The sequence below is a fragment of the Anas acuta genome, chromosome 13 (assembly GCF_963932015.1).
Source record: "Anas acuta chromosome 13, bAnaAcu1.1, whole genome shotgun sequence".
Taxonomy (NCBI): Eukaryota; Metazoa; Chordata; class Aves; order Anseriformes; family Anatidae; genus Anas; species Anas acuta.
In genome coordinates, this window is record NC_088991.1 from 13217292 (window position 1) to 13235142 (window position 17851).

The following is a 17851-nucleotide window of genomic DNA, read 5'->3' on the forward strand; positions in this document are numbered from 1 at the left end:
CCTGGCTGAGCCTCCTAATCCTGGGCCATTGCAGTCAGTATTACCTGCAGAGATACTTTCTTCTTTGCCAGCTTCTCCTGCCAACGTAGAGATGACTCAGAGGCAAATTCTGAGGACTTTTCTCTGAAATTTCAAATTTCTGCCATGCAGCTTTCAGCCATTATTTTAGTAGCACCAAAAGGCATGCTGGCAAGTAAAAAAAAAGTTATGGATTTTTTCCAAAACAATTAGTGATTTGGGGGATGCACTGAATTACGGTTGATACAAGGAAGTGACCGTGATTTCAGGGCAGGAGAAGCATTGCTCTCTGTTCCCCAGGAATGGTACCAGACCACAAGCAATTTAGAAAAGCTTGGCCCAGGCACTGGTTATTGCTGACTTGAGGTTGAAGCTGGCTCCTGGGGGCAGCCACAGACACACCCCCACTCCTCCTGCTGCTGCCCTGGCCAGGTCTAAGGGAGCCCAAGCTCCCAGCTCCCCAGCTCTGTAGGGCTGTCCCCAGCAACAGGCTTTATTGCTCTTTCTGGTTTTCAACACGTACGTGCTCATCCTCAGCCCTGTACCCAGCCACAGAGATCTGCTGTCTCTTTATAACCCTTCATGGTCCATGCTGAAATAATCCACACCGCTCGCCTTCCTACATCCCACACACCGTGCGATGCCCGCACAGGGATGGCCTCAAACTTTACCTTGGCAGGTTACCAATGTTTGTGACAGCCTCCCTCTATACAAATACACAGAAGGTTTCCAGACAATGCTGTCCTGGAGTGAAGCTGAAAATGTCTCCATAAGGCTCAAAAGCCAGAAGGCAGCAGTGAACAAATAAACCAAACCTGTTGCTTTAAACCCGAACTGAAAGGAAAAGTAGGGGAAGCTTAACATACCATCAGGATGTATTTAGGATTTGTGGAAATAAAACAATTTTAAACTAACACCAAATAGAAGAGTTCTTTTTAAATTCCATGGATTTTCATTTTTTTCTAATCATATTCCTGCAGCACTTACAATTCAAATGCTACAGAAATGCGCAAACTTGTGCATGAAATGGAATAAAAGACACAAGCAGCTAACAATTAATTAAAGTGAAACGCTCTGCTTTATTCCCATTGAAGGGAGAGATAAAATGTAAAATTCAACCCAAATGGAGTTTTGTGAAAACACGTTAATATTATGTTGATCTTAATTGGCAAAACCATTTCTATATTCTTTATAATAAGTTACTTTTCACTTGACAGTTTCCTTGTAGCACGGTGACAAGTGCTTCTCCTAGATGCTGATTCCTCCATTCAGACTCCGTTAACACATGCTGGGTGCAAGGCTGTGCTCCTGTGCAGCACACGCTGACCAAGGCTGTTAAGATCTCTCTGCAGCCCTGGGTGGGAGATGTGGCCAGGGCTAGCTCTAGATCTGAGGAAAGCTGTGCACTGTGCCCCATCCCTGTGCACTCTCCTTCACGCCCATCACTTTTTTCCTGTGGCAGCTGAGGGTGCGCACACACGTCAAAGCCAGAGGAGAACTCGTGTGCATGTCCCCAGGTCACGGCGCTGCATGCAGCTGTTGCTGGAGGGAGGAGGCAGGTAACAGGCTGAGATGCTTCTGGAGAGGATCAACCTGAGGCCAGAGGAAAAGACTTCCCAGACAAGTGTATTGGCAGAGCTGTGAGTAGTGTCCAGACAGCCAGAGATTCTCCCCAGACTGCATTTGTGAAAGCTAACAAAGCTGTCTGCGAAGCGAGAACACAGCAATCTCATTAGGAGACACTTTATCAGCTTTCCTGGCAAGGGAGGACGATGGCACCGAGCTGCGCCTCCTCGTTGCCAGAACCTGTCAGCTCCCCTGGAAACAGCACCTGGCTACTTGGAGGCAATCCAGGTGACAGCGAGAAACTCCATGGCACCCCCAAAAGCTACGGCCTGGAGAACACGTGGCATCCAGCACCAGGGGAGCTGGAGCAGCAGAGCTCAGAGCCCCACCACTCTGGGAGCCCGGCACAGGAGCTGAGGACTTGAAGCACTTGGATGGAGAAACTCCTCGAGGCCTCATCGGAGCATTCAGATTGGACAGGGTTGCAAAACGGTTTCTTTCTTGACTTGAAAAACAGAGCTAATATTTGCCAGGCAGGAGCAGGAGCAGCAGGGGCCATCAACAGGCTCAACAGGGCTCTCCGTGCTGCTGAGGACTCACCAGGTCTCTGCAGTAGTTGCCCGCAGTCGTTAGTGTTTTGTTCTGCAGTTTATGAACTTGCTTGAGTTCATTTTGTGGACAAAAGCTAGCAATCCAAACCCCAGCTGTCTCCCGGCCCTCAGCAGTGAGGGGCTTCTGGCTCTTCCAGTTTTGCAGAGCAGCGCTTCGGCGTTTCAAAGAATTTCCTAATTCACTCAGTCTGGAGAGGATCAAACCGTGGGCTGATGAAAGTGAGTGTGGCTCTGGCAGGGCCAGCACTCCCTCCCGGCCTCCTGCTGCCTCACCGGCCCTGCAGATGGACAAACAGACAGAGCCCTGCACAAAAAAAAAGCTGCAGCCAGGGGTCCATGGGCACCTCAGTATCAGCAGCCTCTGGGTAAACCCAGCTGCCCCAGCAGCAGGGGGCGGATGCTCTTGCCTCTGCCTTGTACCACAGCAGACCCAAAGGCCAGTGAAAATATTAAAACTCTGTCCCTGTCCTTGCCCGGGCTGAGCCCTGCTCCCGCCCCAGCCCACCTGCAATTCCTTTGTCCCAGTGGTGGAGGGCAGGGGACGTGTCTGCCAGCCCGGCTCGGTGTCCCAGGGAGTTGGGGGATGCAGATTTGGGATGCTGGGGGGAGAGTGCTGAGGCTCATCTCTGGTCTCACCTTCATCCATGGACTGGCAGCTCTCCTTGATCTGGTGTCACTGCCTCATCCCCAGGGCTCTTCTCATCTCCTCATTCTCACTTTTCTAATATTTTCCCCAATAAGTAATCCCATGCCAAATTCTTCCTCATCCTCTTAAAATTCTGCAAGTCTCTTACTTTTTTTTTTTTCCCCTCACTGTGAAGTGTTTCGAATCCCTCTGCATTTAGACTTCATACCTTACACCACCACTATGTTCTGATCATTTAAACATGAGCTCTTTGCATATTATGCCTGCTTGACACAAATTCTTGCATGTTCCCTAGAAAGAAAATTATCCTCCATTATCCAGCGCTTTACAATGAATAGGAACGGACATCACACCAAGAAGAGCCGCAGCAGCTCAGTTAAGGATTAGAGGTGGATAAAAGGCAATTAGCAGCCTTTTAAGTTCTGTTTCAGTATCTGCTGACGCCTTGTGGCCCGGCTTGTGCAGCCCAGCTGAAACTGCCGGTCTCTGGGATGGGGTGAAGGGAATTTGTCCCTGCATGCCCCATAGGTGGATGGAAAACAGAAGCTTCCTCCACCAGGCAGACGCCTGCCCTAGGTTAGTTCCACCCCCTCGTAGTTTGGGGAAGTTTGGGGAGAGAATGTGCTGGGGCTGCTTTTGCTGCTGGGGCTGGCCCAGACACAGGTGCCACAAGCATTGGATCTGTGAGGATCCGTCTCACCTTGGATTTCCTGGCTTGGTGCTGCAGGGCTGGATGGGAAGCACACACATGTGCCAGGCTCACCTGGGGGACGTTGCTCAAACGACAGCCACAATTTGTCTCCTGTCTTCTTTGTGAAAACCACAGCCGTGTGTATACCCAAAATGGGAGTCGGGAGGATTCTCCCGCTCCTGCCAGCACACCCCAGCCCCTTGCAGGCTGGAGGACACACATGGTCCCGTCCTTGCCCAGCTGTTCATCAGCAGCAGGCAAAGCTGTGGAGGTTCCAGGCACCTGCAGGAGGGGACACGAGGGTACCGCTGCATCCCTGTGCTGCCACCCCAGCCCCAGGTCAGCACTGCCAGAAACCTCACAGCAGGACCGGGCAGGAAAGATGCTCCCTCATTTTGTGTCCTGTGAAAGACACAGGTCAATAATGTCACAAACAGGACAACCCCTCCCTGATAGCCCCAGCACAGAGGTAGGGGAGGAGAGCAGTGGTGTGGGCTGGAGCATCCCTGCTCTCTGCTCCTGCCCTGCAGCCCTGTGCCAGGACCAGGCTGGCTGGCGGTGGGTGTCTGTGACTCATTATCCCTGCTCGCATCCTGATGACACATTTATTGCCAGCAGGACCGGCCTCCTGCCAGCCCAGCAGCCTCACGGGAGCGAGGCAGGGAAGAGGGCTGGCTCTGCCAGGGCCAGGCGTGGCTGGTGAGGAGCCCTCCAGCACCCTCCCCTCCTGCAGCACCCGTCATGCCCCAGCCAGTGGGCTGGCAGTGCCGGGGCCATGGCAACAAATGCCTTTAAAATGTTCTTTATTAAGTGAGAAATCTGACTCCGCTTCCTGTGCCAAGTCCTAATACAGCGCAGACCTAAATACAGCACTAATGCAAAAGCTTAAAGGATTTCCCATAATTGAGCAAAGCTGGCAGAGGGGTGAGAGCCTGGGAGGGGGAACTGCAGCCCACCTCCCCATCCAGCACGGGCCATGCTCTGCCTGTCCCTGCCGGTCCAAATCCAGCCACAGCCCCACCCTCAGACTAGGAATTAAAAAGACTTCCAAGGCCTCATCCTGCCCAGTCCTAAACCTCAGGCTCCCACTGTCACCCTGCATCAGGGGCAGTGCCTGGTACGTCCCAGCTCTCCCTCTGGCTCCCTGAACTGAGGGGCCACATCTGCTCTAAAACTCTGTCTGGGCTCCCCAAGACCTGCCCCACGCCTGCCCTAGCACAGCGTTTCACCCCCAGGGCTCCATGAAGCCCAGCGGTGTCTCCAGGGCAGTGTCCCCACGGGGAGGGACAGCCCAGGGCATGGCCAGGTGGGTGCTGCCTCCTCTTGTTCTGCTCAGCAGGGCTGCAGTGAGGAACACAGAGTAATGTGCCCAGGGCCAGCGAGGACAACTACTTTACGAGGGGTCACCCCCTGCAATTAGCTGCCCTGCTCTGGGCAGTGCTGGGCTCTTAAATTCCTCGCTCCAGGCTTTAGCATAAGCCAGGCGACCCCGTTTGAACGATGCAATCAATTAAATACAGCAGCCTCTGTAGCTGCATGGAGTGGGAGTGCCCTTTGCAGCCGGGATGTGCTAACATAGCGTGGGCAGAGCTGGCCCGTCCTGCCCCAGGGCTCCTGGGCATGAGCTCCAGGCCCCAAGTCTGTCATCCCTCGGCCCCTCCAAGTCCCCCAGACTGCCCCACTGAGAGCTGAGGGGAGCTGTGCCCCTTTGGCATTTGGCACAGAGGGCAGGGGATTATTTCAGCCTGAGGTCACCAAATTCTAAGATGTTTCCTAGCAAACTGAGGGATGAAACAGTAAAAAAAAAAAATGATGGGGTGAGGCCTAGGGCTAGCAGGGCAGTGGCACATCCCCTGCCACGGAGCACACCCCTGAGGCCTAGGGAGGGTCCCATTGCTGCTTCCCCTGCCCCAGTGGGGGACAAACACCGAGCCCAGCATGAGGCTCACTGGGGCACGGTCTGGGCCTCTCGTGCCGTAACCTGCCTGACAGTTCAGCAGTGCCCTCGAGCGCCGGCGGTACGTCCCACATCTCCTCACACATCTCCTCACCACCACGTCCCTCGGGCAGGGTCACACTGCAGGGACAGAAGGACGGCGGCTGTCGTTCAGGCCTGGATTTCTGCAGTGGAAGTCAAACAGTAGTTTTCTTTGACAGGCATTTTCCAGAAGCCTCGCAGAGTAGCTGTGAGTGCTGTTACTGTGGCAAACACACACGCATGCACCCCAAAACACCTCTCCGCATCCCGGGCACCATGGAGCTTCTGCCAGGAACTGCTCACAAGCCAGGGCCCTTGCAGACAGCAGCCACACTGCAGGTGGGGGGGGGCAGAAATGGGGCTGTCAGCAGGGACACAGTGCATGCTGGAGAGCCCACACTGTCTGGAGCCGCTGCTTGTGCACAGAAGCTGCAGCAGAAACCACACTGAGATCAGCTGAATTATGGTGGCAGCCTGTTAAAGCAGAAGCTGCATCGGTTATAAACACAGGCTTTGGGAACGTGATGGCCACAGAGGGGAGGAAGGCAGCAGCAGCTCCTTTGGGATGGTGCAGGTAACATTTACAAGCAAATAATTTGCATGCAATGTGGAGGGAAGCAGAAATACCTCTGTGTGACCCAGGTGCAGCTCCAAAGAAATCCACAGTGCAGCATCATACCGCAGCCTCCTGCCTGGCTGTGTTGCTCCTTGCTGTGGCAGCTGCTGCACACATCCCGTCGCCCTGGGCTGGATTTACACCTCCAGATCCAAGGCAAGACAGCAGGAACAGGATAACACGCTGCTGCTGCACTGACTGGCAGAAACACCCTGAAAAAGGCAAAATGGGGAGGAAAGGGCAAAGGCATTTGCAGCAAAGGTCTTGTAGCCCAGCCAAGCCAAACCCGGAGGAGTGTCTGCTCCTCCAAGCGCCTCTGCATGGCCTTTAGGCTGTGGTTTTCCCCCTCCAGCACGTCCCTCTACCCACAGACACCACAAGACCTTTCTGGGGCCTTCACAGATGTTGCTTTTTGGGGAGATGGGCTGCAGCTTGCTCTGAGCATGCTCCCTCTGCCAGGAAGGGTTAACTGGCTGCTTTTGTTGGTGAAAATATTTTAAATCCACAACTCATAGGGGATTAGCCAAACATTTCTTTTTCCATCCTCCTTTTCCTTATAATAAATAGATCAAAGTGATCTATTTATCCAGTACTAAGTCCAGATTGGGTAAAATCTGTCTGGCTTTGGACCACAGAGGCCCATCTTAATAAGGAGCAAGCCTTGAAAAATAGATATCTTCCCTGGGTTTCCCACTGAAGTTTCAATAGCCAAAGAGCTAAATGGAGATTTTTATTAAACTTGGCTTTCCTGCACAAACATGCCCCAGCAGAGAGGAAGATAGATAGGCCGGGTGCTGCAATATTTCCAGATGACACTTGCCATAAATACAGCATCATGTATGGTGTGCTCGGGTTCTTTAATCCAACTTCATCTATAAAGCACTAGTCCTGGCTCAAGACAAGTAATTGCACCTGAGCAGTCAGGAGCACTTGGCTTGCTGGCAAAAAACACTGGCAGCTCTTCTTCTGGCCTCATTTTCCCTCACGCCCAACCTCAATCTCAGCATGGTCATACCTGAGCTGGCAGCGGTGGACTGGCTGCCTTGGGCTCGTGTCAGCTGAGAGGTGGATTCTGCCTTTCCTGAGCAGGCTTCAGCTTTGCAGCAGTGTTGCTCCATCCTGCGGGGCTGGGAGCCTGCCTGCAGCCCTGCGCTGCCTGCTGCCAGCCCAGTAAAACCCTTCCTGCTACTGCTGGTCAAAAGATGAGCTCGGTATGAACTCAATTAAGAGCCATGGCTGCATCACCCTCTCTGATTCACAGGGCCATAAAATTAAACCCATTAACGTTTCTCAGCTCCAAAGCTTTGGGTTTCTCCAACTGACCCACGGCACAGTGTTTGCAGCAGTAAAAGTGAAGCAGAGGAAAGCAGGTAATGAAAACTGAGTAACCATTCGGGAATGGTCCCACACCATTAGTAGAACACCAAAGCATCCATTGCTTAGAAAAGTTTCAGTTTTCCCTGTTCTTTTTTGGTTTCAGAAACAATACAGACACTTAATTACGCCATCAGACTAGGCAGGAGTCATATATAGAAAAAAAAATCTAAGTGGCCTTGACACATAAATAGAGTCAATTAACCTGCAAGGAGAAGACAGGGAAACAGGCTGATGAAAAAGAAACAGTTATATAATTTTGTCCTAGACTTGGTCTGTCTTTTCTCAAAGTCAACAGCGTGTCCTACTAAAGCTGATGGGGAACAACAGTGCGTGCCTGGGAGCATTGCTCCTGCTTCTGCTCTGCACACCACCAGGCAGCTCTAGGAGACCAGGAGCCTGACATATTTATTTTAAAACTCCTATTTTTCCCTGGTATCAGATTCTTGAACACATTTAGGAACCAAGATCCTTACTATCCACGTGGCTTGCACCTTGGATGTGAAATGCAGAACAGTTCACCTGGTCTCCCACCCTGTTTTTCTGGGCTATGAGGCAGGATTCCAGGTCAGATGCCATCCCTGGCTGGGCATGCACACATATAGGCTGCCCAGGAGCTGCAAAGAACCTGCCTCGGATCTAGTTAAATCAACCAAGGAACCTGTAGCAAAAATGGCCAACAATGCCCATGCTGCAGTCCCTTTCCTCGTGTTGGCATTAAACACCTTCTGTTGCACAGGTCTCGACCCGCTTGTCATCTTGCATCACCTGTGTTGCAGCAGCCTGGGTGCCAAGGCCAAAATGCGACTCAAGACTTAAACAAAGATGAGAGCCTTCCACATCTTCAGGGGCTTCCAGGTGTCCTTTCCTGCTGCTGAGAGCCTTTCCTGCCAAAGCCATGCCGCAGGGCTTGGTGCCTCCAGCTGGACCCAACACGTGAGCGCGAAAGCAACTGGTACCAGAGAAGAGCTCGCAGTGAACATCAGGAGCCCCTGCATACCCCATCCCCTCCCTTGTGCCATCACAGACAACCCTGGCCGTTCCTTGGCCAAGGCAGATTCTGCATTGCGGTGTGGTTGAGGAAGAGCCACCTCCAATGGTTCCCGTGCAGCTCCCTCTGATCGCTGTAGGAGGACATGGCCCTGATGCTGTCATCAAGCTCACAGAGGGGACCTCAGGCACATCAGGATCAGCATCACAAGGAAAGATGATTTCTGCTTCACTTTCGGACCTGAATCCCCTGGGGCTCAGGAAAATGGAGGCTAATGCTTTTAGGGAGTAAGTGGTGACCTCAAGAGAGTTTAGGGGCAAAAGTCCCCTTACAGCAATGCTGCTGGCACACAGTTGGCAACCAAGGAAGGAAGACGCTGCTGAACGATGTTCTTATCTCTACATCTACTCAGTGCTACAGAAGGAACAAAACCTCTGTGTCCCAGCAAGAAGCACGTTTCCCACGAGGAAGATCAGACCAAGCGTTGCTGCAGTCGCCCCAGGTGCAGCGAGAGGCACCTCAGCCCCGCTGGCTGCATGCAGCCAGGGGTGTGGAGCTTGGCCAGGCAGCCCAGGGGAAGAGCCGGGCACTTGGAGGAGAGTTTGGGAATCCAGGACTCTGCCAAAGGGAGATTACTGTTGTATTACTGCACTGGGACGTTCAAAACAGTATCTGACACAAATGCTGAAAGAGAAAAATTAATACACACATCACTGTGCTACAAAAGCTGCAGGCCTTTGAATTATATTCAATTTATTCTTCATGGTTATCTTCAAATGCACAGCTCTGATCTCCTCTCTAATCACATCATAGATAGGGTCAGAAAGGAAGCATGGAAAAATACAAAACAAACATAACACATCACATGTGTCTCAGAAGGTCTAAGGCACAAGAGAAACCAAAAGGCAGCATCTGGAAAGTTTTACTTTTATTTTTCTAAAATACAAATTTCTTTCTTGTGTTAGTAACTTTAATATGATAGGCCCAATGCATCCAATAAAGAGGAGGCACTGGCTACAGAATTCAAAATACTGAAAGTATTTTCTGGAAAGAAATTTATTCTGTTCTTCTACACTTTAGATATAACATTGAATCAAATTCATTAGTTATTATTTTTACATCAGAACCTTTAAAGATTGGGACTAATAAACTGGAACTTGAAAAGTTCTTAAAGTAAACTCCTATTAATGTGTAGATATGGATCCATAAAAAACATAACCAAGAATTTTATACACTTTATTAAAAGATCAAAAAATAAACAATAACAATATAGAAGTAACATACTAAAATGAGTAGCATTATGCACATTTCTAAAGCACGTACAAGCACTACAGCAATATAACGTGGCAAAAAGAAAAATAAATTCAAAGCGTACACCCTGTTGGTAGCAGTTGAGGGAATGAACTATTGTGTTATGGAACTGAAATATTGCATTAGCCTATGCCTGTCTGAATCTGATGATATTTTAATTTCTTACAATTCCACAGGGCTAACTGTAATTGTTTGTATATATTCTAAACTATACCATTAAATTGATTCCTAATGTTTCCCTTACTTTGTTTTACCAGAAATGCCTATGAAAAGAAGAATGTGCTTCAAATATCTACTTTACACAGTACAGTATAAGTGTTTTTATATATTTAAATTAAAAAATTGACAATTTAGAACATTCTCTGTTTGATTTGATTGCCTAAAATACAATTCTCTATTAAAAAAAAAAAAAAAGTGATCTGTTGTCAGGTGATATAATAAGGAGCATGGGGAGTTTAGTTTCATTTTCATGATTTAAAATATAAATATAATTGAAAGAAAGCTAATTGTAAAGAAAAAAAATCCCATAATCCAATCTAAGAATGGTCTTATCATCCCCTCATCTGCTAGGATACAAAAGCCATGGCAACAAAATCATTTGGCTTCCACCACTATCAAATAGCATCTGTGTACAGTAATAAAGAACTGGAACCTTGTAATTCGGTGTCAGGTAATTCTCTCTGTTGTGTGTTTGGAAAGAATAACTTCATTTTATTTAATAGTTGTGTTATTTTGCATGTTTAAATATCCCATTTGAGAGGCATATAGAGTTATTTTTGATGATAGAGATGTCAGTAAAGATCACTAGCAAAGATTTTAGCAGTGTTGTCATGATCATACTCATATCCCAAGGAAGTTTTACCAGCTACGATTCATTTCGCATAGTGCAAAATATGTTTCTCTCAATCTTAGAAATGAGTAAGAGCTTGATTATAAAATTGATTACAGCAAAGGGAAGCCTTAATAGCACGGTGACTAGAATTTGCTGATTATTTCATACTAAAATCTAGGTTATTGTAACGCCCACAAAGAGACATCTGATTTTTTTTTCCTGCTGCTTTAAAGACACTGGGACCACATGATGCTCAGGTTCTGATTCATCAAACCACCTGTTTAAACAAACCACGTGGTGAAATACAGTCTGGGTAGGGGACATTTGTCAACGATGTCAAGAGAGCAATCTCTAAGACAGCCACCAGCAGCGGTGGCTGAAGAGCAGTTACCTGGCAGCAACACAACAGCCCCCAGCCCTGGGATGGGCAGGAAAGGCAGCCAGAGACACCGGGTGCCACCACCCACTGGCACTGTTCTGGGTGTTCAGCTCAGCAGGCTGAGCTGGGACCAGCCTTGTGGCAAAACCAGCAACCTTACCAAAGCCAATCTGAGGTTTGGATTTTGAAAATCAAACAAACAAACAAAACCCACAACTGTTTCCAACCAAAATCTAAGTGGGTCAGTACAGGCCCTCTAGCTTTTCCAAAAAACACTCAGTACTGCAGAGAATTGCCAGTACAACCAACAGAGCTGGAGTGGGAAGGGAATCAAGAGAGCCCAGGGACCCAGGGCTGCTGGGAATTAGGAATCTGCTGCAGGGGAAGGATATTTTACACCATTCATCTTCTGTTTTCTCTGTTACGACTAACATTTCATTAGGGAAAGCAACATGCTTAGCAGTGAACAAAAGGACAACCAGCTCCGCATATGAGAGCATCTCCTGGCTAGTAAGGGCACAGGTCTTTGCTTGGGATTCCTGACACTTGGCTGTGGGCTGCTTCGTGCTGTACAGAGGGCAGCCTGACAGCTCCAAAGAACCAGGGGCAGCCTTGGCTGGACAGGGAATGCACAGCCAGCTCCTCCTGGAAGTGCCAGTTCTCTCTGTTAAACCGTGACCGACTACAGGGAGATAAGTTCCAGAGCCATGCAGCCCTCAGCCACCGGGCAGCCCCTTTCTACCCAGAAGATGCTTGAGGAGCACTGTGCTGCTGCTCAGGAGGCTGGGCGGGATGGTTGCACTCCCTTTTGATGTCAAGACAATAGGGCCTGTTAAACCCAGCCAGAAGAACCAAGCTGGCCACACTGCCACGATTAGCATTCACTTCCCTGCCCAGCATCCATCTAACAGCTTCCTCGTGGCAGGCAGCACTGTGCAGCACTGCTGTCTGACCAGGACCTTTGGCTCTCTCAGATGAACACTAAGGAAGAGGCACTGCAGGAGAAAACTATCCCAAGACAATATGAAACAGCTCCTCCACTGCTCACTGGTTACTACAATTTGGTTAGCTTGCCCCAAAAGGTTTAGAAAAAGGAAAAAAAAAATCAGCAAAAACAAAACAACCAAAACAAACAACAAACCAGCATGCTGCACCAGTTCAAACTCCCTCTGGGATTTAAAACACTTGCTGCAATGACAGCCACCTATAAGAGATAAACACTTCCAGCTAGAAATAGGATTAGGTGCTAGGAAAAACGTGTGTATGCTGTCACTGACTTATCAGTCCTAATAGGATTCACCGAGAATACAAAGCATCAGAAACATGACCTAGGGTGTGTTTGAAAATGTAGGCTGATTAAAAAAATCTTTGCTAGTGACCTTACTAATTAATTAAGCACTGTTTCCCATTTCTCTGTGCTGCAGGTTGGAGCTGACCTGTTATCAGTCTGCTGTATAATAAGCTATGGCAAACTACAAAGCTTTTACAACAGCAAAGCAACATCATGCTTTCAGATAAGTTTTATAGCAAAAAACTCCTCCTTTTCAAAGCCTTAGTAATACCTATCTCTTTTACAAACTTTTCCTGTATTATTACAGACTTTTTATATTCAAAATAAGTTCCAAGGATTTCTTTCGTGGACTATGTACATAAGTGCAAAAAAGGTGTGTCTCACACATTCGTACACTAACTGAATCAGTTTAACTGCAGCATATTTGTATCTTCAACACTGTTACAGGGTCATTCCACAATATTTTTTCTTATGTACAGTTTTTGCTAATATAAATTAGTATTAAAATAGTTACACGTTTAATTATTTAGCCCTGATCGTAACATAATCATGTGAGTGTTCAATTTCAGGAAAACAAAACAAACCAAAATTGCAAGCAGAGCTACAGTACTGAAACGGATTAATTCTGAATTCCCACAATGCAGGTGAACGTGAAATGAAAGAAAGACCAGTCACTATGTCGTAAATACAGGCTGTCGTGTTTTCAAAGTTAAAATACTGTGGAATAACCCTTGCCACACAACAATTTCTACAAGCTATAAAACCTGACTCTAAATCCATGTGTTGTAAACTTCTTGACTGAAAAAGTGACATAAAGACACAAATTCAGCGTTCACATGGGACTTTGGGATTTTAAAAATATTCAATCATATCTTTATCTGACAGTATCGAACTGTACCTTTAACAAGCTCATACTGTTACACATCACTTTTAATTTACATGTGAAAATTTCACAAATAATGTATACAAAGGTAGCCATGTTGTAGTTTTGTTGCCATAGCAACAACAACTTAATATAATTAGTTAACAATGAATCTATCATTGTAGGAGTTACATACAAAGTTAATTTTGTTCTTAAACTGTAAACTATACAAACTAGTTATGGACTGTATTCTATACCTTACCATGCTTCAGTGTTGGTTTAGAATATAACTAAATGGGTTGAATACATGTAGTAAAAATTTTAAACTTTCTCTAACTCTCCTTCAAAATTAAATTCATTAGTTACTAAAGATATCAAAAAAGCAATAATGAAAACCTTAAAAACTAATGGTAAAGAAATGAAAATATATGACATGAATTAATGCGTTGTAGCCTAGTAACAATGTGTTGTAGCTATATTTACATTTGGATTAGGCTATCAACTATTTTTTTTTTTTAATGTTATTACAGTCTTTAACATACAGTATATACTCTAAGGCCTTCAACAGGCACATGGTAAAATCAGGTCAATATCAAACTAAATCCATTCAACAGGAATGGGAAATTAGATTTTCCTCATAAATTTCACCTTTTTCAATTTTCATGTATGTGAAATGTACAAGGGATAAAAAAAAATGAGGACTCCAGTTTCTCAATCATTGTGTACTAGCATGTCCTAGAGCTACTCTACTGCGTTAGCAAGGAGTCTGCAAGGTGGAGAAGACATCTCATCAGACACACACGTCTCCTTATCCGACCCGATGCACCTTACAAGAGACACATACCCATCTCCATCGCTGCCTGTACGGTTTGCACAGCTCCAGCCGCTCAGGCGGGACTTTCGCCGTGGTCTGCAGCCGACTGCACGCTGGGAGGACCCCGCCGCAGGAATCCGGAGCTCCGCAGCCGCTGCTGGAGCCGTGGCAGGAGCACGGCGCTTGTGGTTTGCAGAGCGCGCGGCCAGCCCGCCCGCGCCACTGTTCATGAACACTCCGAGTGCAGTGCGAAATGACACGTATGGCAGAGAGGAAAAGTGCTTCAGAGTGTTCAGGAACGGGGCCGGCGCAGGCTGGCCAGGGAGGTAATGGTTTCTAGAACATCACGATGCAAAAATACAAAGTCAAAAATCATCAGCTAGAAACTTCCAACTAAAAAACACGGCTGATTGTGAAATCATGTTCCAAACTACTAAAAACACTGTATTTAACAAAAATAATCTTAATAGTTTTATGAATCCATTTTATTTTAAATCCCTCTTTTATTGTCTGCTTATGTTACAGTTTAGTAGTAGTACTTATTATTGAAACTACTAACAACCTTTTCGTGAAAATGATCAATCTCAGCTTTCATTTTCCCTCTGCATGACCCGTTTTATCCAAGTTTCAGCATTTCTTGCATATTGTTTGCATAAGGCTGAGAGAAATGGACAAAGAGAAATAACTTTGGATAAATAAAAAATATAGGTTCATGGAAAGTGGGAAGCTTATAAAAATGTCACTAAAATTATATTGATTTAAACAAACTTACATACATCTCTTGTCAAATAAAGGATGATATTCATGCTTTTATGACATTTGTTTAGAGTCACTAACTAGCTTGGTGACTTTGTAATAGTCTATTTAGGAAATTTATAGTCTGTCGACTGTTTTTTTTTTCTTTCTTGAACAAAGAAAATTAGAGCAAGTCATTGCACAACTAGTTTAAATAGTGCTACCTCAAAATGGCATTTTTTGCCGAGATTGTTTTGAATTTGGTGAAGTTTAGTGCTTCAAGCTTTTCTTTCCTTAAACTCATTTACAAATTAACTCTAAATTTGCCAGCAATATAAAAACTGTTGTGGCACCTAATATAACTACCCTGAACATCCCTCATTGGACCTCTTTAATAAAAAATAATCCTTAAACGTTTTTTTTTCAGTGCTTTAAATGTGACGTGAAAACAGCTGTATTCTAGGTTTACATTCTATGCACATCTATGCCAGATGTTTAAGTAGATAAATAAAATAGGAGGTTACATCAAAGTGTCAAGATATACAAAAATCCATTTAGCACTGAAAAAGTTCCAACCTCCTTTAACTCATAAAGCCATACAAGCTTGAATGCATCCTTTCTGGCTTAAGAAGATCAGCTCTGTTCTTTGTTGAGGCACTGGCACAGGTTGTGCAAAACCCATTTTGATACACAAATAATTTCAAACAGGAAGTACTCAAATCCACTTTTTCCACTAACAATGTTATGGTTTTGGGAAACAGAAACTCAGTGGTTAAAAGAACAGGTATGTGGTAGCCAATATAAATGAGAGTCACTAATTTCAGGCAACACCATCTTGCTTTTGAATGGTGATGACTGGGAAACATCTACAGACACAAGTGACTGTCAAAACACGAGGTTCATGATTAAGGGTTAGGGGTGTGTTTTTTTCCCCTCTTTCAGGGTTTGGTTCAAAGCCTGCTGAAATGAATAGAAAGATCCCTTCTGGCTCAAGGCCTTTTTGAGCTGGACTCTTCAAAAGTTCTTGCCATGAATAAATTGCCACAAGCAGCTGATCAGAGCCTCATCAGGGACAAACCTGTTGTGCTCCACACGGCCCTTTATCACTTGTGGTCCATGTAGGTACGTGTCTATCAATGTATCTGTGCCCCTACTGGAGGAGAGGGGGGCAAGGAAATTCTCTAACCAAGGCCAAGGAACTTGGAAAAGAAAATATAACCTGTTTGTCAGAGTTTGGCACTCTACAAGACCACTGTGAATTCAGGGAGGCAGGACACTAGGAACTTGTCTCTTGCTTGTATTTAATAATGACTGTCTTTCTCCTAGCACTTGATACATTTATGGAGTTCGTGGATTTACAGGAGCAAATCCATTTCTTCCATAATGCCAGTGATACTACACAGCTATGACAGGGATGAATTTAGCTGCATTGTTGAACTAAAATGCATTCTGTGTAGCCAGATTGTTCAGCAAGGCAGCACGACACCAGGCTGTGCTGCCCAGCAGGCTCAGCTGGAAGCTGTTTTATTCATGCGCTTGATGAGGAGGTATTGAAAACTAGCCCTTGGTTGTGACAAACGTTGGTCTTGATCAAGTTGAAGGTGCCAAAATACATCCACTGACCTACAAGAACCCCATTAAAAAGAATGTTTATGTATGGTAGAAAGCTTATGCTTTGATTTTTTTTTCTGGTTTGTTACTGCTGTGTTTGCTTTAAAGGGCCAGAGATCTTGGGAAAAGTCACCGAATCATGAACAATGGTGATTAAAGAATTGGTGCATGCTGACAAAATTTCAAAGAGCCACAGAGGATTTCAGGTGGAAATGTTTCAGCATGCCTAGAGAAAACAAGCCCAGTCTTCATGGTATTACCCAGCTTGGGCTATGTCATGATTATGGGCCTGCTCCAGCTACATGTTTTATAGCTAACAGTTGGCATTTGTTTCTCTCCAATGCAAATGCATCTTTGCCCAACTGAAGCCATCTTACTTATCCACATGTTGTTTTTTTTCACTGCACCATGAAAACAGCAAGAAAGATTGTGCGCCGTTTGCAGCTGAGAATGCACTTCAACGTACAACAGAACTGCAGAAATTCCTTGATGCTTACCATAATCTGAGCAAATCTTTCTTATCCCCTTACTGAGATTGGGTTTTTGTGTTTTTCTTTTTTCTTCAGTTTCCAAAATAAGCTCACTGTATTTAAAGAAATACCCTGAACTGGACTAAAATGACAGCTGTCCTTTTATATTGTTTGTACTAAAAATTTGGAGACTCTGCTTGAAGGCAAATTTTCCATGATAAAAGGAGCATTTAACACAAGCAACTCTAGCTGACATTAACTGCAAAATCCAGAAAAGGGCAGAACATTCCTGCGTCGTGTTTTTCAAGCACATAATTCCTGTTTCCCACAATAACATTTTTAGTAAAAAACAAACAAAACCCCATAAAACCTACAGTATATGAAAACTTAAGACATAACAATAATGAAAAAATGGTATTGAGTATACTTGATAATGATGTACACTTTAAAACAAATCAATAGACTATGATGTAAACAAAACAGTAAGATAACACTTTAAAAACAAGACAAACATTTATCCATCGATAGTATACAGTAAACCAACAGTCCGCTGTGCAGATGCACTTATCAGGATGGTAGTCATAAAATGATTAAGTGTGTTAAAGTAATGTGTTATAAAAGTCTATTATAATTTTCTACTTGTATATCTCATATAACAGAGCGCTGTTTGTTAATTGTTTCTATAGTGCTTTTTTTTTCTTTTTTTTTCTTTTTTTCCTTTTTTTTTTTTTGACATTCCCATTGATCAGTTTTTGGTTAACATGTAGGCTGCAACAGGCTTACTGTAGAGGTGGTAGAGAACGATAGAAGGGAAGAGGGAATATATACAGAAAGGCCATGCGCAGCTTCCCACCAAGAAGTCCTGGTGCTCCATAATTTTACGGTTCAGAATTTCAACATGGTCTGCTGCAGGAGAAAGAAAAAAAGAACAAAGTAAGAATGTGAAGCTAGCTATATATTTTCTTCAATAAAGTCATCCTACTAAGATACATCTACACCCCCACTGCATTGCCCAACAGGTTGCCATTTGTATGTTGTGGAGAGACAATGTTTTA

General features: G+C 45.5%; 1 protein-coding gene across 9 annotated transcripts in view; it reads right to left on the minus strand.

The window, feature by feature from the left end:
- Positions 1-9402: 9402 nt before the first annotated feature.
- The window catches only part of MBNL3 (muscleblind like splicing regulator 3), a 98812-nt gene continuing 90363 nt past the window's right edge, over positions 9403-17851 (minus strand). For 7 of the 9 annotated variants that reach the window (XR_011101201.1, XM_068697434.1, XM_068697440.1 and 4 more), the window contains one exon: positions 9403-17702. The gene's annotated coding sequence lies outside the window, so the exon portion shown is untranslated. The remainder of the gene's footprint in view (positions 17703-17851) is intronic. The other 2 variants (XR_011101202.1, XM_068697436.1) reach the window with 1 other exon arrangement.